This window comes from Peromyscus eremicus, chromosome 4 (genome assembly GCF_949786415.1).
Source record: "Peromyscus eremicus chromosome 4, PerEre_H2_v1, whole genome shotgun sequence".
NCBI classification, from domain to species: Eukaryota; Metazoa; Chordata; class Mammalia; order Rodentia; family Cricetidae; genus Peromyscus; species Peromyscus eremicus.
The window spans coordinates 95,532,752-95,560,289 of NC_081419.1; the positions used below are offsets into that span (position 1 = coordinate 95,532,752).

At 41.7% G+C, this 27,538-nt stretch overlaps 1 protein-coding gene and 1 pseudogene across 1 annotated transcript in view; both read right to left on the bottom strand.

Annotated features, from left to right (window-relative positions):
• The window catches only part of Frmd5 (FERM domain containing 5), a 277,641-nt gene that overhangs the window by 155,933 nt on the left and 94,170 nt on the right, over positions 1-27,538 (bottom strand). The window lies entirely within an intron of this gene.
• On the bottom strand, positions 9,469-10,185 carry LOC131910002 (septin-2-like; annotated as a pseudogene).

A 27,538-nucleotide genomic window follows, 5' to 3' on the forward strand; every position in this document is an offset into this window, starting at 1 on the left:
CACCTGCCTATCTAGAATGCATGAAGCCCTGGTTTCTCTCCTCAGTAGTCCAGAAATACATTGAAATAAAAATTCAACTTGTTAAAAGTGAAAAGAAGATAAATTATATCATTGATGTAGGTACCGCCCACTCCCTCAGATCAGGATAACTCTGTAGATCTTCCTATGACTTTGTTATTGACTTTGAAAGTCATCTTAAGGAGGGACAGGCAGAGGAATGGGGCAGCAAATGTGAGGGAAGAGCAATGATATATACGTATGAAAATGTTGTAATGAAACTCATTATTGTGACACTAACTATTAATAAACTATGGAAAAGTCGTCAGATACTCCTAGAGGAACTGAATAAGCAGAGTGACAAGTCCTTGCCATTTGATTGAGGAAGGATTTCAAATAGGCCAGGGACGACTGGACTACTGAGTAACCGGGAGACAACAGGCTTACCGCAAACATTTTCCCATGGGTTTACAGAGACATAACTCCACAAATGGGCCTTTTACACAACCGAGTACTGAACATATTTCCAATACTCTTCTAATGTGATAATAGATTGTAGCCATCTCTCCTAGCCAGAATATGTTTATCTATTCATTCTTATTAGTAGCTACGTGGTATTCCGCTGTACAGTTACACAGTTATGCATTTAAGATATTGGAAAAATGAAAATAGGAGCTGGCGAGATGGATCAGCAGGTAAAGGTTAATCCTAGGGACTCACATAATGGAAGGAGAGAACCAACTCCAACAAGATGTCCTCTGACTTCCACAATAGTGTCACAGCACAAATGCATGAGTGTGCACACACACACACACACACACACACACACACTAAATAAATAAATAAATAAATACGATAAATTTCAAAAACCCCAAAATAAAGTTTTCCTACAAAGTCTTTAAAATCATATTTATTTTTCTCATCCAATAAATATGATGATATTTCCATATAAAGAAAAGCTTAAAGAAAAGGACACTGCTTCCTCACCTCCTTTTAGAGGGCCATAAGATTAAATATGGAAAAAATGTTCCTGAAATTATGGCAGAAAATATACTGTAGTCTTCCATTGCTTCTATTTCAGATCTAACTTTTAGAATAGTAAATAACTACATTGAATATCCAAATAACAAATCCCTTTTAAGTCCCAGAATTTCAAGATCACCAAGTAATGACAATTATGTAATTCCTCGCACACAGGAGGCTCTGGCAATGGTCTTTGAATTCCCACACCATGATAATTAACGGACACCAGCTGTGGGTTACAGCATTCTGGGCACATTGCACAATAAAAACAGAGACAGGATGTCACTGCACACACACCATGTGCACAGCTTGGTTCTAATCGGCATCACTGAAGACACATAGTTATGGAAGATGGTGGGACAGTGGGTAAGAGCCAGGCCTGGAGGCAGACTGCCTGGGGTCCAGCCTTGGCTCAGCTACCTAGGAATGTGTGCCTTGAGCAAACCTCTAAAGTCTCATTTTCTTCTTTGATATGTACCACGACGTTTCCATGGGAATTAAAGGAAATGATGAATATACAGTGTTTAGGGCAACGTCTACCCCTTCACTAACATTAAAAAATGCACAGAGACTATCAGTGCTAGTGTTATCAAGCAGTTATTATTACAAATAAAGGAGTCCTATTAGCACTAGAGTTTAAAATATGTGTGATATAAAGATATATCCATATGATATATTAAGTATTCATATGTACATAAAGTTGTAGAAATACATAGAGAATGATGTGTCAGTTTCCAACAGTTTGTATTTAGAAGTCAATCCAAATGACTCAAAAGGAAAGATAAAATGATAAAGAATATGACTTTTCTGCTCAGACTGAAGAAGTAATAAAGCAAAATAATTCCTCAGCCACCCAGCCAAAACAGGTAAATATTTAAACAATTTTCCTTATTTGAACACCCAATAGAGTAAAGAATATGAATCATATAATGAATAAAGCCTTATAAACAGGTGGACTTAAGGTTTTTTAATGCAAACTCATAACTGCATCTTTCCTCAACCCTACATGTATTTTGGTCATGATACTTATTTTAAAAGTGTTCTTTAGATTTATGTATTTTATTTTATTGTGTCTTGCTTCTGTGTATGTATGTGCACCACTGCCTGGTGCCCATGGAGGTCTGAAGAGGGCATTGGGTCACCTGGAGCTGGAGTTACTGATGGTTGTGAGCCACTGTGTGGGTTCTGGGAACTGAACCCGGGTCCTCTGCAAGAGCAGCATGTGCTCTTAACTACTGAGCCATCTCTCCAGTACCATGACAGATTTTCATGACCTGGGTGGGTTATTCACTAAGAGCAGCACAAAAGCCATGGAAGAGTCCACCTGGGCAGTGTCAATAGGATAAAAGCTGTAGACCGACCTACATTTGGAAATATTTTTAAACCGTAAAGGGTAAAGGTCAACTCACATGTAGTGCTTTCTAGTTTACAAATTTTTTTTTTTTTTTTTTTTTTTGGTTTTTCGAGACAGGGTTTCTCTGCAATTCGCCTCTCCTGCTCTGCACCCAGAAGGCAAACACAACGCCCTTCACAGCGATTCTGGGCCAGCCTTCAGAAGAGGCGAATCAGCCTGGCAGCTAAGGTGACTTTGCTTTTTACTCCACCCCGTCTGCATTTTTAACCCTTACCATTTTAACACTCAGCAGTAGATCCGCTGTTCACTGATTACTTTTCAAATGTGATACTGACATTCAAAAAAACCCGAGGTTTTAAACCCCGGGCTCTCTCGCTCACCTCACAGCTACAGCATGAAAGTACTTTCTCTGACTCACCTTCTACAGCCTACCTATGTTTTCTGTCTAATCTTTTCCAGATTTTTTCCAAGGATGTGGGTGCCTAGGTTCTTCTTTTCACTCCAATAACACTCCTTACAAGCAAACAAACAAACAAAAAAAACCCCAAGACATACCTGAGATCTAAAGCCTTGGGTCACTTGCTGGAGAGGACCAAGGGATGGATAAGCCTCTAGTCTCTATATGAAAATCTATTTTAAACAGCTACAACATAGGATAGAGTAACACAAACCACACAGACTAATAGGGGTCACAAATAGAATTTAGAGATTGGAGAGCGCCCTCTGGTGGAAGGGGAGGGAGAATTTTATACAGACGTTCCATGGGAAAATAGAAGGAAGATAGGCATTCTGGGAGCAAACCAGTCTGGTAAGAAGCCAAGGAACAGGGGTCAGAAGAGGCTTTGGATATTAGGGTGGAAAGTCCTATGGATAGCTAAATGAGTCACCAGAAGTTTGTGGACAGGTAAGTTAGATGACAAGACTTCCCCACAATGAAAACCGCGTAACTGACTTAAAGTGAGAGTCCAGGGGTTTGGAGACCACTGAGAGGGTTGAGATAACTCAGATGGAGTAAACCCAGAGGTTGACAGCAAAGAGAAGCCACCAAAGCATTTGATAGCATAAGCAAAAACAAAGTTGGGCACGGTGCCCTGCCCTGTTTTTTTTTGTTTTTGTTTTTGTTTTTCCAGACAGGGTCTCTCTGTGTAGCCCTGGAGCCTGTCCTGGAACTCACTCTGTAGACCACGCTTGCATCGAACTCACAGAGATCCACCTGCCTCTGCCTTCCGAGTGCTGGGATTAAAGGCATGCACCACCACTGCCTGGCACCCTGCCCTTTCTTTAACAGACAACAAAGACTTGAAGTTATAGAGGTCAGAAAGTAAGAACAGCTGGAAAGGACGGGGATGGTGCAGGAGGGAGATAAATCAGTCCTGGCATTAAAGTGCAAGAAGGGGTAGGAGGAATCAGGTAGAAGAGATCGCCCAACCAAAACGTTGGGTTCACTTTTTGGTTTGTTCTAAGAAGGATCTTGCTGTGTATTTTGGACTGCTCCCAAACTCACAGTCCCCTGGCTCCAGCCTCCCAACTGCTAGCATCACAGGCGTGTTCTACTATGCTGGGCGCTGCTGCTGCAGCGGCTTCTCCTTCACCAACTCCTCCTCCTCCTCCTTCTCCTCCTCTTCCTCCCCTCCTCCTCTTTCTTCTCTTCCTCCCCCTCCTCCTCCTTTTCTCTTCCTCTTCCTCCCCCTCCTCCTCTTTCTCCTCCTCCTCTTTCTTCTCTTCCTCTTCCTCCTCTTCTCCCCTCCTCTTCTTTCTCCCCCTCTTCCTCCTCCTCTTTCTTCTCCTCCTCTTCCTCCCCCTCCTCCTCTTTCTTATCCTCCTCTTCCTCCTCTTCTCTTCCTCTTCCTCCCCCTCCTCCTCTTCCTCCTCCTCTTTCTTCTCTTCCTCTTCCTCCTCTTTCTCTTCCTCCCCTCCTTCTCTTCTTTCTCCCCCTCTTCCTCCTCCTCTTTCTTCTCCTCCTCTTCCTCCCCCTCCTCCTCTTTCTTCTCCTCCTCTTCCTCCTCTTCTCTTCCTCTGCCTCCCCCTCCTCCTCTTTCTCCTCCTCCTCTTCCTCCTTCCTCCTCCTCTCCTTCTCTTCCTCCCCCTCCTCCTCTTTCTCCTCCTCTTCCTCCCCACTCCTCCTCTCTCCCCCTCCTCCTCCTCCTCCTCCTCTTCCTCCCCCTCCTCCTTCTTGGTGCTTCTTCCTCCTCCTCCTCCTCCTCCTCCTCCTTTTCATTTCAGAGTATGGTTCAGAAAGGCAAGTAAAAATATCCAGAAACTTAGCCAGCTGAGACAAGTTAAGGAATTTATAATAAAGAACCTCACCTTTCCCAGGAAAGAGGGCACATTCATTCATCCATACAGACTAAGGGAACTAGGGGGAGAGACTAGGTATTCCTCCAGAGGAAAAGCTTAGAAAAATGCACAGGGTCAGAATAAAATGTGGCAAACATTTGTGCTTCAAAAGACACTATCTTACTCCAGTTGGACTGCTACAAAAATACCTAAAGTCTGGACAATTTCTAACAGAATAAATACACTCTGCAGTTCCGAAGGCTGAGAAGTCCAGGATGAAAACACTAGTGGGCAGTTCCTGGAAGACAGGTCTTTGTTCTTGGCACCTTTACTCTCCCTGAGTGCCCCCGAGTCTCTAGCATAAAGGTGGAGCCTCAGTACCTAATCACACCTCAAAGTCTGATACGGTAACACTAGAAATTCAATTGATTGTTAGTTAAATTAATCGTTAATTAAATAATTAATTTCTAACATAGGAACCATGGAGGAACAACAACGTTCATATCATAGTAGACGCCATTAAGAAAGTGAAAGTACAAGGTATGAACAAACAAAAGACTATCCAATCTAAAAATAGATAAGGGATTTAAGTAGCTACTTCTCCAGAGAAATTCAAGTGTCCAGTCAGCACTTATAATAACCCTCAACATCATCAGTCAATGGCATTAGGAATCAAAACTAAAGAGATGTGTCATGTCTCTAGGATGCTCAAAACAAAATAACAAGCAGCCACAATATAAAATACCAAGAATTGTGGGGACGTGGGGGTTGGAACTCCTGCACATTGCTGGTGGGATATAAAATGTACAGTAGTATTAGGAGACAGCTTGCAAGTGCTCTGCACAGAATTACCATCTCATCCAGCAACTAATTTCCCTCCTAGTACACACCCAAGAGGAAAGAGAACACATGCACCAAGAAAAACAAAACTAAAGCAAAACTAAACTATTTCTAAGGGCCAGGGAACCTCTAAGTGGAAGGAAGAACATTTACCTACCATGCCCATAGCCCTGGGTTTGATCCCCAGCAGCACAGAAACAAACATCCAGAAGCAACCCTGGACACAAATGTGCGTGGCAGCATTATTCACAGTCACAAAAGAATATAAACAATGTCCATCAGCTGATAAATAGGGAAACAAAATACAGGTTACACACACAATTGAGTACTTACAGAGTCACGAGATAAATGAAGACTAATGTATTATACAACATGGAAGATTCTTTAAAACGCGCCAAGTGAAAGAAGCCAGATGTGAAGGGTCACGTATGGCATGATGAAACTTTACAAAATGCCCTGGAATATAGGTGGGTTCATAAAAACAGCATGTACATTTGTGGTTTCCAGGAGCTGGGGAATTGGGAGAGTTGGGGGATGAGAAGTGAATGCTAATAGACACCATATTTCTTTTGGAGGGAAAAAATGAAAATATTCTAAATTTACACACTGGTGATGATTACATAACTTTGTGAATATATTAAAATACTGATAAATTACTAGTTTTCACACTTCAAACAGGTAAATGTTATAATGTCTTTAAAAGAATTTTTAAGTATTAGTGAGTTTAAGGAACCTTCATTTTTGTTCTAGAACTACTCAGAACAGAACAAGACTTCCCAAGCTACAATAAGTCACATAAATAAGGTTGTGGGAGTTCAGACAAGCAGGGCATCTTGTTCAGACAAGACAGGGAGTTCAGACAAGAAAGCGGAAACAGCAGAGACAAACAACGCGAACAGCACACTGCCAAAACTGAGGCCAGGTTTGTTCAAAACCCAACAGTAAATACACAAACAAGCTAATTAGAAAACGGGCAAAGCTCATGGGCAGCTATTTCACCAACAAGGATATACAGCTGGCAGACACGTTCATCAAAAGATGGTCAACACCATTAAGCATTAGGGAATGTGAGTTAAAGCCACTGGCTAGGGCTAGGGCTAGGGCTAGGGCTGTAGCTCAGTGGGAGTATACTGCCTCACATTCATGAGGCCCTAAGTTCAATCCCCAAAGGCATGAGATACTTTCATCACACCTATCAGATGACAAAAATAAAAACAGCAACAATACAAAATGCTGGCAAAGATGCAAAGAAACTGGGGTGTTCACACTGCTGGGGTGTTTGTTCACACTCCTAGGGTGTTCACACTGCTGGGGTGTTCACACTGCTGGGAGGAATGGACAAAGGTACAGACACCGTGAGAGGATTTTTTTGTTGGTTTCTTATTTAAAACTAAACACGCAACTGCTACATAACCTAGCAGATCCCCTGAGAGAGATGAAGTCTTATATTCACAAAATGCCTTTATACAGGTGCTCACAACAGCCTTAGAGACAGTAGCTAAAAAATACAAACAACCCAGGCACCCTTTAATAGATAATACTTAAACCAATGGAGTACTGCTTGCCAATAAAGAGAAATGAACTACTCAATGGCCTAAATGAACCCCCGGAGGATGTTTCTGAGTGGAAAAAAATCCAGTGGTCTATATATGGAATGGTTCATTTATATAACATCCTTTAAAAGAAAATATTACAGAGGTTGAAAACAGATACCAACTATTGAGGCTGGAAGGGCGAGAGAGAGGAAGAGGACTCTGAAAGGACGGTAGGAAGACACATCTAGTGCCAGCAATGAATGCCCTGTATCTTGTGTCAAGACAGCATCTTGGTTGTGATAATGGACTATGGATTTGTAAAATGTTCCTATAGAGGAAACTGGGTAAATGGTACGTAGTAGGATCTTTTTATATGATTCTTACAAACACTTACAAATCTACAGCTAAAAAAAAAAAATTCTAAGTGTAATTTGTTTAAAAAAAAAAAAAAAAACCCAGCCTAAGTTGAAAGGGAGGCCAGGCAATCACAATGGACACGCAGCGGCTTTCACAGTCACCTGAGTGCTGGAATCGAACAGAGCCTCCGCAAGAGCAGACAGGCTCTCACACACGGAACCATTTCTCCACAACTAAACGTTTTCAAAATGAAAAAGAGATTAATTTCTGTTGCACATCTTTATAAGTAACTTTTTAAGTTTCACTTTTTTAGTGCTATTATTTTTGGCCTAAATTGGAAAAAAATAAAGGCAACAACCAGATCCTGGTTTCCTCATAAATCAAGCACCTTCTTCTGCTGAACTATTCAGCTACGGTGGAATGAAAGCACAAAATGGCACCCGCTCCCTCCACACCTCTGTCTCCCTCACTGGGCCCTGCTCTGTAGTCATTAATTGACGATGTTGGGAGACAGGAGGGCAGAAAGATGGCGGGGCAGGGGCAAGGAGGCCAGAGTGCCAGAACCTAGGCCGGTGTGGCTCCGATCACTTGCCTGTGGTCCAGCTCTGAAACTCCTTACATTCTTCCAGGACACAGAGACATTTATACCCCAAACACCAGAGGGAACAGCCATGGCTGCAAACAGACAGGCGGCCTGCACATAAAAACATCAGCACCGCTGTTTCCCTCTCAACAGAAAATCATTCAAAAAGAGGAAGAGTTAGAGGAAAACCTGGCAGGCATTTGGGCTTCAAGGGGCTGTTTGTGTAGAAGCAATGCCCAATGACAAGCCTGGCTTTGGAGCCATGCTAGCCAGGGACTATGAGTCTCACGACCATGGCAGATCTTTGCACCTGCAGTTACAGAATGTGCATCAAGATGCAGTATAAAATTCAAAAAGCTTAGTGTTTTTTAAAATTGCTTTTTTAGTTGAGTAAAAATAGTTTATTGACTCTTATTGTATAAAGAGTCTTATTAGTGTGAAGCTGCTTTGATTTTCCCCACAGCATAACGTAATCAGCAGCCGCATTAGAAATGTCCTTATGGTGAGTTCTCTACACAAAGATTTTAAGTTGATCTAGCACCAGACTCCAGAGGCCTTGAAATTCAACCCGAGCCTGCTATGAAAAGCTACTTAAGTGTAAATATGCATCTCATTGGCTAGGTCTCCCCTGCTCTGCCTCGTTAACAGTAATGTGCGGATGAACAGGCTATTAACTCCAGCAGCAAAATTGGTTTTAGGTGGTCTGCACAACTATAAAGTTAGGAGTCTCCAAACTGTGACTTCGTTATAATAAGCAAATACCCCGCTGCCAAGTACGCGCAGCTTTCTCTGTCATAGGCACAAGGCCACCACACATGAGTAACTCTGAGCAAATCAAATTGTCCTAGATATAAACCAAGAGTGCCCCTCAATGATTAGTCAGTTAGAACAGTTAAATCAAGGGAATTTACTAAGTAGACACGTGGACCCACTCTTAGAAATAAATCCCAACATTAGTGGTTAAGGAAGAAGAAAATGATAGATTACCTCACAAACTAGAAACTGTAATATAGCAATGACACACAAATGTTAAAAATACTTCATCACACACACACACAATAAGGTTTTTTTATTTTTTATTTTTATTTTTTAAATTAATGATCTCCTCAGACACAGTTACTCAAATACGGGTGGGAACACATCCAAACTTAAAAAAACTCAAGCTATGACATTCATCTGGAATGTTTTCTTTTTATCCAAGAGTGCTTTTAACATGCAAACTTCACGTTGCACATGATGCCAGAGGGTCCCCCATCACTGTCATCGCCCTGCACTGGCATCTGGGCCTGCATCCTGGAGACCATCTCCTGTGTGTGGTGGAACTCAGCCTCTCTTCAGCTTTCTGGAACATAAGTTATCCCAGGAAAAGGTCCTGGGTTACTCCCTGGAGGTTCTCAACTTGAATGATAGGCATCATTTACAGTTCAGAGAGTGACAGTTTCTGGGTTCCCCACATCCACAACACCCCAGGGGCAGAGGTGACCTCTGACCTTGCTTTGGTTTCAGTCAACCAGAAAGAATGGGACCCTGGCCTTGAGGAGTCCAGTCTGCTCTTTAAATCTTCATCTGGTTCTGCATCAGGTAAGTGACAGATTTTGACACTTTGTGATTCAGGTTCATCCCAAATCCTATTCTCCAGCTGCTCATGATCCCGCAGAGCAAGAAAGCCGGCTTTCACGATGACAGGCACATCATTCACCTGACTGTGTGTCACTTTCATAAACGCAACATCCAAGGACTTCTATCCACGTCCAACGGTGAGATGGAGTAGAAGCAGCAGCCATGCACCCCGTCACCGGAGATGTGCATCCCACTCAGTGTCCTCTCATCGTGTAGGGAGCATTCAAACTGCTCAGCAAGGCAGGAGATAATGATGAAAACAATCCTCTCAGTGGACGGCATCCCCACAACCCGGGGTGTCCTCTACGTACGCATCAGCTTGACACCCCAGCCCCCTCGATCTCAGCAGCTGAAGCTTCAGCTTGGCCAATTCTTTCCATTTTTCTCTGTGGCTCCAGGTATGATTCTGAATAGAGGTCAGTCAGGAACAGGCTGTTTATGAGAGTTGATTTTCCCAGACCCAATTCACCAAGCACCATCAGGTGTGAACTCCAATCCCTTTTCACTGATTTTTGTTACGCTTCATTGGGAAAATCTGCGAGTCCAACATAGGTAGAAGTTTCTGGATTTATAAACTGAGTTGGCTGTTGCTTAGACATCACCTTGATCCTTTTATTTTTATTTATTTTATCTATCCACCAATACTAACTAGTCAATTAGTCTACGTTAAGCTATATTCTCAACCCTCCTTTTAAAAAACTTGATGGCTGGGTGTTTTTTGTAAGAAGAACTTTTAAAATTTGTATGTCTTTTTAAAAACTTTTGATGTTTCAAATTCTGAAGCATTTGAGGCTAAGATTTTAAAACCTCACTTTAAGGTAAGCTTATAGATTGTATGTACCATCTGGGTCTTTTCTCATAAAATGCTATCATAGTTCATCCTGGATTTTGTTGTGGGTTTTGTTTTGTTTTTCTCTGATTTGACTTTTTTATTGTTGTTGTTGTGATGAGGGGCTTGGACCCAGGGTCATGTGCCTGCTGGCCAAGAACTCTACACTGAGCTAGACTCTGAGTCCTCTTCCTCAGCTTATATGACCCAGAGTTGATTTTAGACATGAAGTTCAGTACTTCATATTTATTTCTGTTTACTATCATCTTTTAGCTCTGTTCCATTGTTTCAGTCTATGAATCTACAAATTTTGTGCCATGTATTAGTCAAAACATATTGGTAATCTTTTTTTTTCCATGACAGGGTTTCTCTGTGTAGTTTTGGTGCCTGTCCTGGAACTCACTCTGTAGACCAGGCTGGTCTCGAACTCACTGAGATCCACTTGCCTCTGCCTCCCAAGTGCTGGAATTAAAGGTGTGAGCCATCACTACCCGGCTGGTAATATTTTTAATAATAAGAATCTTTTAAAGCCCTGCTATCCTACTGATGTACATGTTGCTTATCTGAAAAGAAATGCTTCCTTATACTACTGGTTTGTTTTTCATTTTAAAAGTTTCCTTGAATGTTCAAATTGCACAGACAAAAAAATGTATTTCCTCATCTGTTATATTTTAAAGATCGTAAGACTTAACAGTTCTAAGTGCAACATAACACAGTCAAGATGAAGAAGAAGAAGATACAGCTCTCAGTGTTCTGGGGCTGTCTGCTAGGGGAGAGCCTTCACACTGCCTGCCAATGTTCACACCTTTCTACTACTTCTCATAATGGTGACTGGATGAGTTTCCTTGTTAATTAGGAGATTTTTGAAACACAGCCAGACTATTTTTTCCCTAACAAGATAAAAGAAAAATTAAAGAAGGTGATGGAAGTTTGTTGTTACATCTATATATGCACATATACATTACACATTTCTAAATCTGATATCAGAATTTGCAATGCTCTGTTGCTTTACATTACATCAATGTCCACATGATGACTGTGTTCTGATTAGAAGCAGTTCATTCTATTAACTAGATTTTGATTCTAGATGGTAGAATGTAGCTAGAGTTTTCCTGCCTGGCCCACAGTCAGGACAAATCTCTGTCACCCGCCAGTCCCACAGCTGCTCAGACCCAACCAAGTAAGCACAGAGACTTATATTGGTTATAAACTGTATGGCTGTGGCAGGCTTCTTGCTAACTGTTCTTACAGTTTAAATTAATCCATTTCCATAAATCTATACCTTGCCACATGGCTTGTGGCTTACCAGGATCTTCATATGCGGCTTGTCATGGTGGCGGCTGGCAGTGTCTCTCTACCCAGCTTCCTGTTCTCTCAATTCTCCTCTCTGTTAGTCCCGTCTATACTTCCTGCCTGGCCACTGGCCAATCAGTGATTTATTTATTGACCAATCAGCAACACATTTGACATACAGACCATCCCACAGCAGTAGAAACTGTCTCTCTCAAGGATTAAAAAAAAAATTCCCAATTTTTGCTATGAAAAACTTTAATCTCCTATAAAGTTACCACAGAAACTTTAAACAAAAGATTCATCTTTTATATAAATCATAGTATTTACCTCCCCAGTGCAGGATTTCCTCATATCTGCCTGCTCCAATGTTTGGGGTTACTTTCCACCCAACAATATATGCCTAAAAACAAACACAAGCCAGGTGTGATGGTGTACATCTAGGACTTGGGAGGCAGAGCCAGGAAGATCTCGAACTTGAGGCTAGGTTGGGCTACACAGTGAGAACTTGTCTCAAAAAAAATAAAAACAAAAAATAATTAGTGTTCTGCCAAACACCTCACTAATACCAACTGTGGTATCAGTGTCTGGGTAATGCTGCTGACGTCAAAGCCACAGAAAGGGACTCACGCATCAATCTGAAATCTATCTGCTAATGTACACACAGGACTGATTCTTTTTGGAGCAATCATATTCCATGAATCACCTATTACTATGCTGATACAATATTCAGCAGTGGAGAGTGTAGACGAATTTCTAAACGGTCTTATTAAATAAAAAACATGGAGCCAGATATAGGGGTTAAAGCCTGAGAGAGATCAGAGGAATAGGAACAGCCACAAGCTAACCTCACCTCACCGATACCTCAGCTTCCAAATGCGAGATACTTCTGTCTACCCACGCCTATATGCCTTGCTGTTCTGCCATTTGATTTGCTCTCTCTGTTCAGCTACATCATTTCCTCTTCCTGCCCAGCTCTGTCACTTCCTGTCTGTCTGTACAGACCTCCAGACCTCCATGGTTAACTAGTGTTGGAATGTAAGGTGTGTGCTATCATACCTGGCTGTTTCCAGGGTGGCCTTGAACTCACAGAGATCCAGACAGATCCTTGCCTGCCAAGTGATAGGATTAAAGGTGTGTGCTAATATTGCATGACTTTTGTGTTTACGTATAACAGCTTGGTTTTTCCTCTGATCTCCAGGCAAGCTTTATTTATTAAAGCACAAATAAAATATCACCACAGGGGTAAAAATATCACCACAGGAGAGCATCATAGATATGAGAATCTGAATCCACTTCAAATCCTTACCTTGCTCTCACACTATAGAGCTATCCCTGTCCCCCTGCCCCCTTAGAGGTCTCACACAGGCTGAGTGCACAGGGGTCACTTTTTGACGGCTGCCATTAGCCAGGTGTCAGAGTGATGGCATGCACCCTTTGAAGACATTTCCTCTCTTGGGACAGCCTTCCTAGAGAAAAACAGGTCCTCCTTATCAAATGGACATGTATCCATTTAGAGAATCTTAAATCTGGTAGAAGTTTGCAGTCTACAGCATTAAACCAATCTAGATCATGAGCACTATACAGTGATCCTATAAATAATTATATGTGAGATAAAGTATTTGTTAGGATTCGAATGTACTTATAAAACCCAGTCAGTGCTAATTCAAACACTATCTATTCTTTAAAAGCAGCCAGTAATCCAATGTTTCGTTCAAGAACATCCTCTCCAAACCCTGTACCACACACCCAAATTCACTAATGGTAGATGGGAAATGGCAGTAATTTATTTTAACTTTGCAGTTAAGCCATCCAACTCTTAATCATTAGCCTGTTTTTATGCACAATGAACAGTTTATATAAGGTCATTCATTTTTAGTCTCAGTGCTCAGAGTCAAAGGAGCCCCTCAAAAAGCAGTGGTTGAGCACCTCAAAAAGCCTGGAAAGCATCCCCTTCTTTTGCTATACAATCTAAGTAAAAAGATATATATGTTTTTTTTCTGCACTGGAATTACCGTGCTAATCAGTCATGATTTTCCTGTATTGATCAGTCATTCTAGCTAGTTTTAATCAATAAAATTAGGAAACAAATGAGTTATTACTTAATCAATGCAGAACTGTAAATCTTTCAAAACACCAAGGACATGAAAACAGAAAAAATCAGCAAGATCTTTGGTAGGGGACAAAAGGGAATCACAGAACTAAGTCACTGTCCTTTCAGCTAATGAATACTGTGGACGTCCCTGTTCTTCAAAAGACTTGAGGGTTGTAAGGACACTACTAAGAAGTCAAGGGGATGATCTCATAGGTGCCTTCCAGATGATATCTGGGAGATCTCTGTGTCTCTGTTAATGGGGGGAGCTCTTTCACATAAGAAATGTTTAAATTTCCTGGTGGGGGCATCATGATGCCTTCAGCCTGCTCTTCGGGAGAACATCAGCTTTGGTACTGCCACTGGCATGTCACAGGTCTACGTTTCAGGCGGCTAGAATACGTCAGGCTCTAAGGAAATGGAGCACTGGAGTCCTTTCAGCTGCAGGCTGAAGCCGGGCTGGAGGCTTAGAGAGGCTAAGCAGCCCCCGGAGAGCCTGTGCTTGTCACAGGCCGGCTCAGTACATGTGACTCCTGAAGAGACAAGGAGATTCTTTGGTTTGAAGGACACAAAATGAATTTTTGCTTTTTCCTTCTATGTAGTAGATTGCTACCAAAAAACAAAAAACAAAGAAACAATGCAGGCAGGCTTTGAGGTTTCCTTGACATTGCTGGTCTGAGAAAAAGCCATCACTAGTGAACCACTGTCCCCCTGACTCACAGACAGTGCTAGGGAGGAAATCAGCTCTCAGCCAACTAGACCTCAGTTGCAAACTCTAAAGTGGTGTTAATTTTAATGGAAAACAAACAAACTGTTGCCAGCAAAAGGATCCTGGCCTACTGATTGGCCACAGTTCATTACAGTTATTAAAGAAGGCTTCGATTCTTAAGCCTCTATTTCTACCCTACAGCACATGTTTCCCCTTCTAATTTAAGGATGTGCTGCCTCAACCTCATTTACAGCATAGTAAGAGTCACTCCATACAGAGACTCAAAGATAGGACAAATACAGAAGTCTATCTCCTTATTTTAGACAGTGCTTTTTTTCCTTACAATCCAGCATATCAAAACCACAAATGTGCATGCATCCACAGAAGCCTCAGACTTTCCTCCCACGTCCTCCTGTTATTTACTCTATTTGACCCATTTATTTCTTTCTCTCTCTCTTTTTTTTGTTGTTGTTAGTTTTTTTGTTTCATTTTTTGAGACAGGGTTTCTCTGTGTAGCTTTGCACCTTTCCTGGAACTCACTCTGTAGCCTGGGCCGGCCTCGAACTCACAGAGATCTGCCTGCCTCTGCCTCCCGAGTGCTGGGATTAAAGGTGTGCGCCACCACCACCCAGCTTGACCCATTTCTTGAACAAGTTTCAGATAGGAAGAAATTGTCTGATTCCTCTTCCCCTTCCCATATTCAATTATTCTCGCTTCTGATGGGGAAGTAGGAACGTGTGAAAACACAAGTCTTGACAGGAAGGGGGAAACACAAGAGATACTGAAAGGCTCCATGAACAATGCAGAGATTTCAACCTGACCCCTCTTAAAGGCTTCTGTCCGCTGAGATGTCTAGAGAGGGGCATCACAGGGCAGCCCACCATTGATGCACCCATCTCTTGTGTCCACAGAAGCTCCAGACGCATCTGCTTGGCTGGCACAGATTTGCACACAGACATCAAGTGCCATGGAGAAATGAGAGGTCTGAAGTCACAGTGTTTGGGCCCTAATAATTTTACCCAGAAATAATTTCTTCTGTCTAATCTCTTAGAACATTTTTTCCTAGAGCGATTTTGAAGCCAAGAAAAACAGATTATGGTAGATCCATGCAAATGGGAAACTGAACACATTTTAGAAATTAACTGTTACTACCTATCATGCCTGTTAATGTTCATGTAAATCAAAGAAACTACCACCCACTTAGACACTAGAGCTATCTGTTTTTCTCATGAACTATGATGGCTACTGCTCGGTAAGAATATTAGTAGTCAACTTCAGGTTCTATTTGTTTGGGGGAAGAATCATTATAAAGAGATACGCATTTCTTTAACATATTCTTAAATACATGGCAGAAATATTCAACTGCATTGGTGATCAAAAAATATGTCATGTGCTAGGCATGGAGGCACTGGCCTTTAATCCCAGCATCTGGGAGACAGAGGCAGGCAGATCTCTGTGAGTTTGAGGCCACCCTGGTCTACAGACAGAGTTCCACGCAAGTAGGGGTGGAGAGGAAGGACCAAACAAACAAAACCCAAATTTTTTCATTTGAGACACAGTCTTACTATATAAACCAGGCAGGCCTCAAATCCTTGATCCTTTGGCCTCTACCTCTCTAGTGCTGTGAAACCAGATTTTAAAAAGTTACAGAAAGAAACCATAGAGACCACTTCCATTTGTCAAGTTGGTGAAGTCCAAAAGGGCAATCCTACTGTATCAGGCATGCTTTACATTGGGCTTCCTGTCAGTATGCCAGGACCCAGCAATGCCGACAACCTCTGACCTGGTAACTCTTTGTAAGGGCATTTATTTAAAGAAATAATAATGTTTATAAAATATACATATTCCTGTCAAATTTATTCAAAACAGAAAAATCTCTCTCCTCTCATGTGTGTATCTGTGTCTGTGAGTACAGATGTCCTTATCTGTATCTGTGTGTGTCTATACAGATGTGCTTGCCTGTGTGTGTATACAGATGTGCTTGCCTCTGTGTGTGTGTGAGTGTGTACAGATGTGTTTACCTGTGTATGTGTATACAGATGTGCTTGCCTCTCTGTGTGTGTGTGTGTACAGATGTGTTTACCTGTGTATGTGTATACAGATGTGCTTGCCTGTGTGTGTGTATGTGTGTGTGTGTGTGTGTGTGTGTGTGTGTGTGTGTACAAATGTGCTTGTCTGCATGTGCGCATGTGGAGCCCAGAGGATGACTTTGGATATCTCCCTCTGTCATTCTCCATTTTATCTTTTGAGACAAGGTCTCTTCATTGGACCTGAAGTTCATGGCTTCAGCCAGACTGACTGGCCAGTGAACACGGAGGACGCACTTGTCTCTGCCTCCCAGTGCTAGGGTTACAGGCATGTGCTACCACACTCACCTTTTCTATGGGTGCTGGGGATCTGAACTCAGGTCTCCCTGCTTATGAAGCAAACACTTTACCCACTGAGCCATCTCTCCAGTCCAGAAAAACAATCTATTTTTATAGAAAATAAAACCTCATAGTCTCACAAGAGTTTTCTAAATAACTTGTGGTATGCCCATGAAAGAATGCTTTGACTCTTTTTTATCACTCAATGAATTCATAGTGAGCACTTACTCTGTGCACATAACATTTGTAATAATAACTGCAATGTTTAATAAGTAATTGCTTTGTGCCACACTGAACACATGAGCTCTACATGGAAGCTGTTTCTCATTTAATTTTCACTGTATTCTTGCGAAGCTGGGGACTCTGAAAATGCCCACTTTTAATCTAGGAGTGGCAGAGCTGGGACTTGATTATAGGTCCACTTCCAGAGACTTGGTGTGCCCTCAGCCACTCTCGGCCACTAAGACACATCAAAGCTCTCCAAGTTACTTCCTAGAAACAAGATTCCCAAGAACCACGATCACATCCAGGAGTCTCGGCTCGAAAGAGAAAAGTAGCAGATAAGGCGTTAGGAGTCACTCTGTGCTAGAACAGAGCATCCCTTATGGCTCCACTTGCAGCTGCAATTTGGGAAGCCTGCTGTTTCTGTAAGTCCAGGGCCAGGCAGACACTCATGATCTAAATTCATCAAGTAACCCCGGATCTCAAGTCTCCATGCAATAAAGCTCTCTACGGTGCTAGGTGCTCTTTGGCACTTAATAACACACTTTAGTGACCCAAACCTCAGTTACTTGGGTTTTGCTAAAGCAGAATGTTGGCCTCAGATAGCAGCTCAGTGCTTATATGTCCCTACGGCCTCTACCAGGGGGAGAGAACATATTTTTACACAGATAAATCATCCTCAGACATCTAAAACATGAACCGTAATAGGACTATCACACATGTTTTGTTTTGTTTTGTGTGTGGCTTGTTTGTCTTTTGAAACAGGGTTTCTCTGTGTAGCCCTGGCTGTCCTGGAACTCACTCTGTAGACCAGGTTGGCTTTAAACTCAGAGGTCTGCCTGTCTCTGCCTCCTGAGTGCTAGGATTAAAGGCATGCGCCACCTCCACCAAGCTATACTTTTTTTTTTTATAACACATGTTTTGAAGGAGGCATTCATGTCTTCAAAAAATTTTTTTTATCAATTCTTTTTTTTTTAGATTTATTTACTTATTTATGTATACAGCATGTATGACTGCAGACCAGAATAGGGCACCAGATCTCATTACAGATGGTTGTGAGCCACCACGTGGTTGCTGGGAATTGAACTCAGGACCTCTGGAAGAGCAGTCAGTGCTCTTAACCTCTGAGCCATCTCTCCAGCCCGTCTTCAAAAATTTTATGTGCTGATCTTTCAAAAAATTTTAAAACCTACATTAAAAATACATTCATGTGGGCTAAGGAGATGGTCCAGCAGGTCAAAGTGCCTGATGATCCAAGTTCAATGTCCAGAATCCATGTAAAAGCTTGGATGCAATGGTACACAGCTGTAATCTCAGAATTCCTACATCAAAATAGAGGAGGAGAATTACCCAGAAGGAAGTCCATGGGCCAGCTAGCCTAAAGTACTCAGTGTAGCAGCAGAAATAAGAGACTCTGCCTTATGATGGAAGGTGAGAATCCACTTCTGAAGCAGTCCTCTGACTTGCACATTTATGACATGGCATGCATATACCTACACTCACACATACATATAAACACAAAAACAAATAGATAAATACATTTATATAAATCCAAGTATGGTAGCTTGCCCTTATAATCCCAGTACTCTAGAAGCTGGAGATTACAAGTCTGAGGCCAGACTGGGTGATAAACATAGTAAGATGCTGTCTCAAATGTCTGTGGAGTTACTCAGCCCTAAATGGAACATATACCGTACCATCTCCCCAGTAAGGCTCAGGGGTCATCACAGAAGAGGGGGTGGAGAGGCTGTAAGAGCAGAGGGTAGGGAGGAACAGAGTGAAACTGTGTCTTCTGAACACGAACACTCACAACACTCTAGCGTGGAATGGGAAGAGGTTCATGAACCCCCAGCCCTAACTGAGGAGTAATTGACAGATACTGATGGCTGCCAGGGAGAAGAGAGATGGTTTTCTTTAGGGACTTGATCCCTGGCAGGTTGACCATGCTCCAGTGGGTAGTTCTCTACCCATGTGAACATGGGCAGCACAAACTGGACACAATAGGTTATTATAAAAGCATGGAACTTGGGGAAGAGGTAGAGCCAGGAAGAATTAGAGGTAAATATGACCAAAATACATTGCATGAATGCATGAAATTCAGAAAGAATAAAAATATTATTTTAAAAAGACCCTTTCTCAAAGTTAAACAAAATAAAATAAAACAAAAATAAAAAAACAATGCTAAGTACTTAAACATGTCCTTTTATTTAAAAAAAATGGTATGTTTGTTGTACTGAGTTCATAACTTTGTAACAAGGCAAATTAATCATTTGTCATGATTTTTTAAAGCTTTTCCCTACTGCTATTATAACCAAAGCAGACAAAGAAGAAAGAAGCTCACAGCTCTTTAATCTTTTAACTGAATTAAGCATCATAGACAGCCTATCTTACATACGTCAAGTAGATAGCATTGTGAACAAGCTCATAATTTGGGACTTATTGAATATGGATAGGAGACAAATGGACAAGATGGCTCCCTTTTAAAAGCAAATGACGCGCTGTACAGTGTACTGGTGACTAACTTTTGAAGGCATGCTGACCAGATCTACACTTAGCACAGAACTCTACAAAGACTTAATTTGTTAAATAATGAGATGTGTGCTTGGTGAGGCTTAATCCAAGGGTAAAGGACACTGTGACTTGAAAGGAAAAGAAAATCTCAGATCTGCCTAACAAATGATAATCATTAAACAAATTTAGTAAGCACCTTTCCTTTGAGTAGATTAGGGGAGAAAAATAGGTGTAAATGGATGTTTCCTGTCCCAACTGCCTGATCCTAAATAACCAACTCAAAGGCTGAATATGAATTATAAATGCTCGGCTGGTAGCTCAGGCTTGTTACTAGCTAACTCTTACATTTAAATTAGCCCATATTTCTACCACATGGTGGTACCTTTATTAGCATGGCACATTCATCTCCTGCTCCCTCTGTGTCTGGCTGACAACATGGTGGTACCTTTATTAGCATGGCACATTCATCTCCTGCTCCCTCTGTGTCTGGCTGACAACCTCTGACTCTGCCTTTCTCCTTTCTATCATCCTTAATTTGGTCACCCTGCCCATACGTTCTGCCTGGCTACTGGTCAATCAGTGTTTTATTAAACCAATTTGAGTGACAAATCTTTATAGTGTACAAGAGGATTATTCCACAGCAAATAGGGGAATGAATCTGCTAAGTAGCTAAGTCAGAAAAATTCCTGTGAACACTGCCTTTTATTGGACAAGAATAATATGCATAAGTTTCTTAGGTTTAAATTTTCATGAGAAGCTGGGCAGTGGTGGTGCATGCCTTTAATCCCAGCACTCGGGAGGCAGAGCCAGGCGGATCTCTGTGAGTTCGAGGCCAGCCTGGTCTACAGAGTGAGATCCAGGACAGGCACCAAAACTACACAAAGAAACCCTGTCTCAAAAAAAAGCCAAATAAATAAATAAATAATAAATTTCATGATAAAACAGTCATTGGTTTCAGAAATGATTCAATCATTAAAGTGCTTGCTGAGCAAGCATGAGGACTTGCGTTCAGACTATATAAAATGTCAGACACAGCAGGGTCTGCCCATAACCTCAGGACTGGAGAGGTGGAGGTGGGCTTGCTGGCTATCCAGTCTAAGTGAGTCTGCCAGGTCTACTGAGAGAACCTGCCTCAAAAAACAAGGAAAAGAGTGACTGAGGAAGACGAACATCATAGACATCTGGCTTCTGCATGCCCCTCCATACATATACACACATCCATGAACACACACACACACACACACACACACACACACACACACACATACACACACACAAAGAAAGAAAAAAATCAAAAAATGTTAATTATTAAATATCTGCTAGGGAAGACAATTTGCGACATTTCCTGAAGGTCATGAAAATGAGAACTTGTCTAAAAGCCATCATGACTTATGAATGCATCCTTAAATAACAAATGTGCTGTTTAGAGAGGTCATTGTTGGCTGGAGAGGTGACTCAGTAATCAAGTACACTAACTAGCTGCTCTTCCAGAGGACCTGGTTTTTGATTCCCAGCACCTACATGGTGGCTCACAACCACCTACAATTCCAGTCCCAGGGGGATCTGTTGTCCTTTTCTGGCTTCTGTGGGCACTGCACACATAAGGTACACATACCTGCAGGCAAAACACCCATACACAAAATAAAATAAAATAAAATAAAATAAAATGGTTGTTGTTCAAAAGGTTAAATAAAAATGTTGCTGTTTAAAAAGTTCTTACACTTATTTAGAAAATTCTGTCTGGCTTTCCAAACCCCAATTTTTAAACAAAGAATTCATATATATTCTTCTAAAATTCACAGTACTGTATTTTAGGGAATTTGCTCTCTTCATAATGATCTGTATGTATATGGAGCTGTATATGTGTATGTGCATGTAACAAACATTCCTCATAAACTTATAAAACATGTTAATTATACATTTGTTTTGAGGAAGCACTCTGTGTGTGTGCGTGTGTGCACATGTGTGTGTGTGGGGGTGTGGGTGTGTGTATGCACTGGTTTTTAACTCTACCTTTGAAATAACCAGAGACAGAAAGTGCACATTTCTTTCTCTGCTCAAAGGTGACAAGAGAGGTCCAGAGGTCACTATTCAGATCCAGGGTGCGAGAGAAACAAGGGGACTGGAGACAGATCTTTGAGAATCTTTGACATAGAAGAATCATTTGTATCACTGCCCGACATGGCTATCATTTATGGACTTGCCTCTCTCTCCATAGATTATAAACTCCTAAGGGCAAGGGGATGCTTCACACACTATTTGTTCCATGCAACATCAACAACACAGAACCTTAAAAAACAAACAAACAAACAAAAAACCCAGGTGTTCCAAACGATCGAACCTAAGTTCCAGACAGAACTCTCACGTCTCTCTGCACTGGCCCACCTACATTTGAAATGTACACATTTCCTCTAAGTGCCAGCTGTTTGCTTTGGCTTATTTCCTGGTGGAAGGTCAGAGGTTTGCATCTGGTTGTATTTTGGTCCCCGTTTTATTACATGAGCACTGTCCACCAACAGTGCAAGCCAGACGAAATCTTTTTCTTCCCTCTCTCTTCATTCAGCTGCAGACTCCCCTTGCAAACCTGTCCTCTGAGCTCCCTGGCACAGAGCTTAACAGCCGAAAGATTGCGGGTCAAGCAGCACTCCTTCCACAGGGAGGGTATGCTCCCCTTCCTTTGAAAACTTCAGCTAGCCCTGTTTTACTGGGGCCGCTTTGTCTTGTTTCTACAATATTTCATTACACTCCATAGCCCTTCCCTTGGTGCCCTGGTTAATTAAGTTTACATAATTTCCTACTGATTAGTTTTAAACAGCCTGCTCTGGATTTTCTCTCCTTTAATTTTGTGTCTTTCCTGACTGCTTAAAACCCTCAACTATGAACTTGGGAAAGTTTATGTGTTACTAACAGAGCTCACTGTAGTCCAGCCATATATACACCAGCCCCCGCCCCCCAACAAAAATACTGTGATTCTTGGAAATAATCTGAGACTATCTACCCCCAGAAAACGAAGAGAACATAGTGTGGAGTCCAGGAGGAAGCAGATAATAAAACACTCCAAAGCCCTAGTCACCTTCCTTTATGCACTAAAATGAACTAAGATCCATTTCTCTACTTACCATGCATTTCATATTTACTGAGATCCCATAAGATTCTGTGTGCTTAGAAACTCAGAGCATTAATAAAAATAATTATTAGCCTGTATTTAAAAAATTATTGCTCAAGCTGACTGACATCCCCCGATCCAAATGATACACTAAACTGGCATTCTGTTCCAAGTGTTAGGACCATAAATAAATGGTTTATAAGGCAATTTTAAAATCCATTAATTTTGACCATTTTGTGGCTGATGTGAATTGCCACGTCACCGATGAAGGTTTCTAATAATGGAAGCAGTGAGACTGAACAGGTCATCTGCCACAGGCAGGTCCATCTGCTACATATAGACAGCTCAGAGACAATGCGGGAAGACAGTGAACCCAAAATGTCAACACCAATCTCCTGAGGCTTCTATGATCCAAGAAATGGCAATAGGCTTTGAAACTGTTTGGAAGCCAGTTTTTCTCATGAGCTTTTAAATTTTTCTTGGTTCTTTGGAGAGATTGCAATCTATTTCCAAAATCTGCTGTTCTTAAAGCTGTTCGGTCCCACACAGATTACCTTCCATTCACGTGTATAGTAAGCTTGACTGGGTTGAGAAGCACCTAGGTTATAAGGCACACCTCAAGGTGTCTGTTGAGTGTTTTTAGAGAGGAAACCAAAGAAGAGATTCCTGCCCTGACTGCAGGCAGCACTATTCCAGGTGCTAGGAAGCTGAGCAGAATAAAGGGAGAAAGGAGAAAGCCTAAGAGTCTAGGCATTTTCTGTCTACTTCCTGCCCATAATGAAAGGAGCTGTTCCACCCAGGCCAGTGTGATCCCCAGAATGGCCTGAACCTCTAAAACCATGAGCCCAAATTCAGAAGTCTTTCTTTTTGTTGTTTTCCTGGGCAATACGAAGTCTGATATCACATTACCTCTGTAAAGCAGAGAAAGATTCTCTTCCCTTGCCACCCCACACAGACAGAACCCACATCAGACACAGACAGAAAGAATGAGGCTCATGGCTGCAGCAGATCCCCTGCGCCTACACTCTCCTCAGTAACCAAGAAAAGTCTGCAGGGCCAATCAAAGGAATAGCATGACTCTCCCTCCCCACACTGAACCACACTAGGTCAGATGTGTGACAGTCAATCTTCCTCTCTGGAAGGACAAAGTGTCTTAATGCTGGTGGCTTTGCCATAATGACAGGCAATTATGTGGGGCTCTGTAGAACTATCTTTCCATTGTTCTTTTATTTCTGTTGACAACTACATTGTTTCATATGCCAAAAATCCACTATGAGATAGAGTTCTTTAAAAAGTTTAAATCAGTTTCCACATACAATACAGAGGTTTTTGTTTTGTTTAAAAAAACAACCCAGACATATATAAATCATTTCCCAAAAGCATAGCTGAAGGTCATATTATGCAGCGGCGAGATGTGAAGCAAAGGAACACATACATTTCAATTTGCAAGCTTACAAATAAGTGTCAGTAGTTAGAGGAAGAAATTCATAGGCTTGGAAATGAAAGATAAGCTATGGAACACTGGCTAATTGGGTAATTCACAAGGATAGCTTCTCCTTGGAACACGCGTAATTCCCATTATGATAAGCACTTTGCAGGTGTACTCAGGGAAGGAGAGATAAAGTTTGGCAATTAAGTTAGTATTTTCCCAAGTGAATTCTGACTCCATGATGGCACCAAAAGAGTGTGATGCAATTATGAAACTAAATTTCACAGGATTTTGTGGCTGAAGATATTCTGTAAAAAGACTCACTGAAACTATTCATACTTCATGACAGGATTCTCAAAAATGTTCTGTGTGCTACAAATGACAGAATAAAATGCTCTTCTTTTACCTTTGGGCCTCAGTGGACACAAACAAACAGGGTATTTTATATGATAATAAAACAGTGGAAACAGAACTGGCAGTCACACAAAATATCTTACTTCCTCGGGATGCTCCAGGGAAGATGGAGACCTTCAACCTTATGAAGGCAAATTCAGATGCTCCAATCAAAACAAATGCATTCATTTTATTTATGCAAGAAAATTGACCTCATGAAAAAAAAATTTTTTTGTGAGACAGGGTTTCTTTGTGTAGTTTTGGTGCCTGTCCTAGATCTCACTCTGTAGACCAGGCTGGCCTCGAACTCACAGAGATCCACCTGGCTCTGCCTTCCAAGTGCTGGGATTTAAGGCATGCACCACCACCACCTGGCTTGACCTCATGAAATTTTAAAATGTTAAAAACAGGGGCTAGGAGTGTAGCTCAATGGTAGTCTGCCAAGTTCCACACAAGGAACTGGGTTCAATCCCCAGCACCACATGCACACACATAGTCACAGGGATGGTCAAGATTAGACTTTATCTGCTCAAGTGAGTCATATAGTTTCTTGCAGGGCAGAGTTGCTGTTTGTCCACAAGAAACCCAATATGAGCACCACAGCCGTGTGGCCCGGGCTTTAACCACCTCCTCTGCGGCTAGCCAAGCTTCAGCTGAACCCAGCATCCTTATCCCATCGCTTCACTTCATTGTTCTTGAATCTTCCACTGTTTTTTAATGCTGCTGCTGGTGTAAGTTCTGAATGCTGTGCTGTTTTGATGCATTTGTTGTTTGTATTCATCATTCAAGACACCGAGATGAACCCAGACTTGGAATAAAACGGAAGCAATTGAGATGAAGGATAGCGTCTCCTTGGAACAAGCATAATTCCCATCATGTAAAGCACTTGGCAGGTGTCTGGATGCTATTATTCATGGAGAATTTTAGGAACTCCCAGGCCTACTGAGGCTCTAAGTGTCCTGAGCTACCCAGCTTTTACTAATAATCCATAATGGGTCTAGACATGACCTAGTCTTGAGCCTGTCATTATTTTATCCAATAAGCTGTTTTTATTTTTTTAGTTGCTAAAATGAGTAATTCATTTTATTTATTTATTTATTTATTTATTTATTTATTTATTTATTTATTTATCTCTTATACAATACATCTTGTCTACAGCTTCCCCTCTCTCTCCTCCTCCCAGTTCCCCCCATCTCCTCTCTCCCCCAGACCCACTACCCTCCCGCTGTCTTCCCTCCAAAAGAGCAGGCTTCCCTCCCAGGGATATCACTCGAACGTGGCACAAGATACAGTGAGACCAGGCACAAACCCTCACATCAAGGCTGGGTGAAGGAACCAGTAGGAGCTGTTAGAATGACTAATCCATTTGTTTAAAAACTATATGGATTCTCATCCCAATTCCGCCTCTAATAGACTACTTGATCTGGGGTGACACAGATAACCTCTTGTATCTGAATGTCACCACTGATATAATGTGTGACACAAGCAGAGCCATCTATGATATTTCTTGCTGCTCTAAAATCTTACAAAGTGATCATCAAATTTAAAGGTAACCTTATATTATACAAGCATATGTTAACACCCTCTACCTTTGCTGTGTCTAGACCTGTTTCTCACGGTTGAAAGAGAACTCAAAGATCATTTAACACACCCCAGAGGGAGTGCCAGCATCTACCTCTCTGCTTCCTGACTGCAAACACAATGTGATCAGCTGCCCCAGGCACCTGCCACCATGCTCTCTCTGCTGTGGTAGGTTGTGGTCTCAAACTGTGAAGGAAGCCTAAGCAACTCTAAGGCCAAAACCAAAAGGGATGTGTGTGTGTATTTGCACCTATGAATAAACTTTGAGGAGATCAGAAATAAAAACAACCATCAGTGGATGCTGAGGCATCACTACAGAACTCCTGGCTAGCAGGCTTCTTGCTTTTTTTGGACAGTATTGTTGATGGAGAGGTTCAGGAACTCCTAAGACAGCCCACTTGGTTTTCAGTTCACAGCAACTGTCAGAAATTCTTCTGGTAAGAACAGCTATAAATCAGTCTCCTATCTAGCTCCTCACAACTTCCCCACTCTTCTCTATCATGCAGTGTAAAACAGATCTGGACCTTCTTCTCCATGATCACGGGATAGATGGTCTAAGAGCGCTGGAGGGAGCCATCACATTCCACCAAGTTTTCTTTTTCCTATGTGAATTATTCTTTAGCCTTTCCCCCACTGATCTATGTACTACAGATGGCTGGATTTTGGTATGTGCTATATCTCAAAGTGTTTTATTTTTTAAAAAAGAATTTTATATAGAAATGTAAGACATTTAAATTGCCATGTCCATAGTGAAGAAATGACAGCAACCCTAAAAATACTCCCTGGAGTTACAAAAACAGACTCTCCGCTTGTGTTCATTTGTTAGAGAGACTTAGTGCTAATAGCCCACTGATGGACTCATTGGTTACAGCTTAGTGGCAGGGTGCTTGCCTAGTGTGTATGAGGGTCTGGGTTCAATCCTCAGTCTGGTGAAGTGGCAGGGATAAAAGCAATTTTTTTTAATAAACTGGGCATTGAGGCTCATACCTGTACTATATTCTGGCACTAGGGAGGTAGACACAAAAGCATCAGATGCTCAAGGCCATCCTCGGCTACTGAGAGATCTTGAGGTCAGCCTGGGATACGCGAGACATGGCCTCAAAAGAGCAAAATAATAACATCAAAAATAAAGGCCAGAGCTCACCATTCTCAGGAAATTATGTGCATAATCCTGCTGAAAGATTATTGTGGTGATAGACTGTGTACCCTAATAAACTCTGGCTGAAGATCAGAGAACACAACAAGCCACTAGATTAAACATAGATGCCAAGCAGTTGTGGCACACACTTTAATCCTAGCACTCTGGAGGCAGAGGTCCATCTGGATCTCTGTGAGTCCAAAGCCACCCTGGACTACATGAGATTGACTCAGTCTAGGAGAGAAACAGAGCCAGGCAGTGGTGGCACACACCTTTAATCCCAATG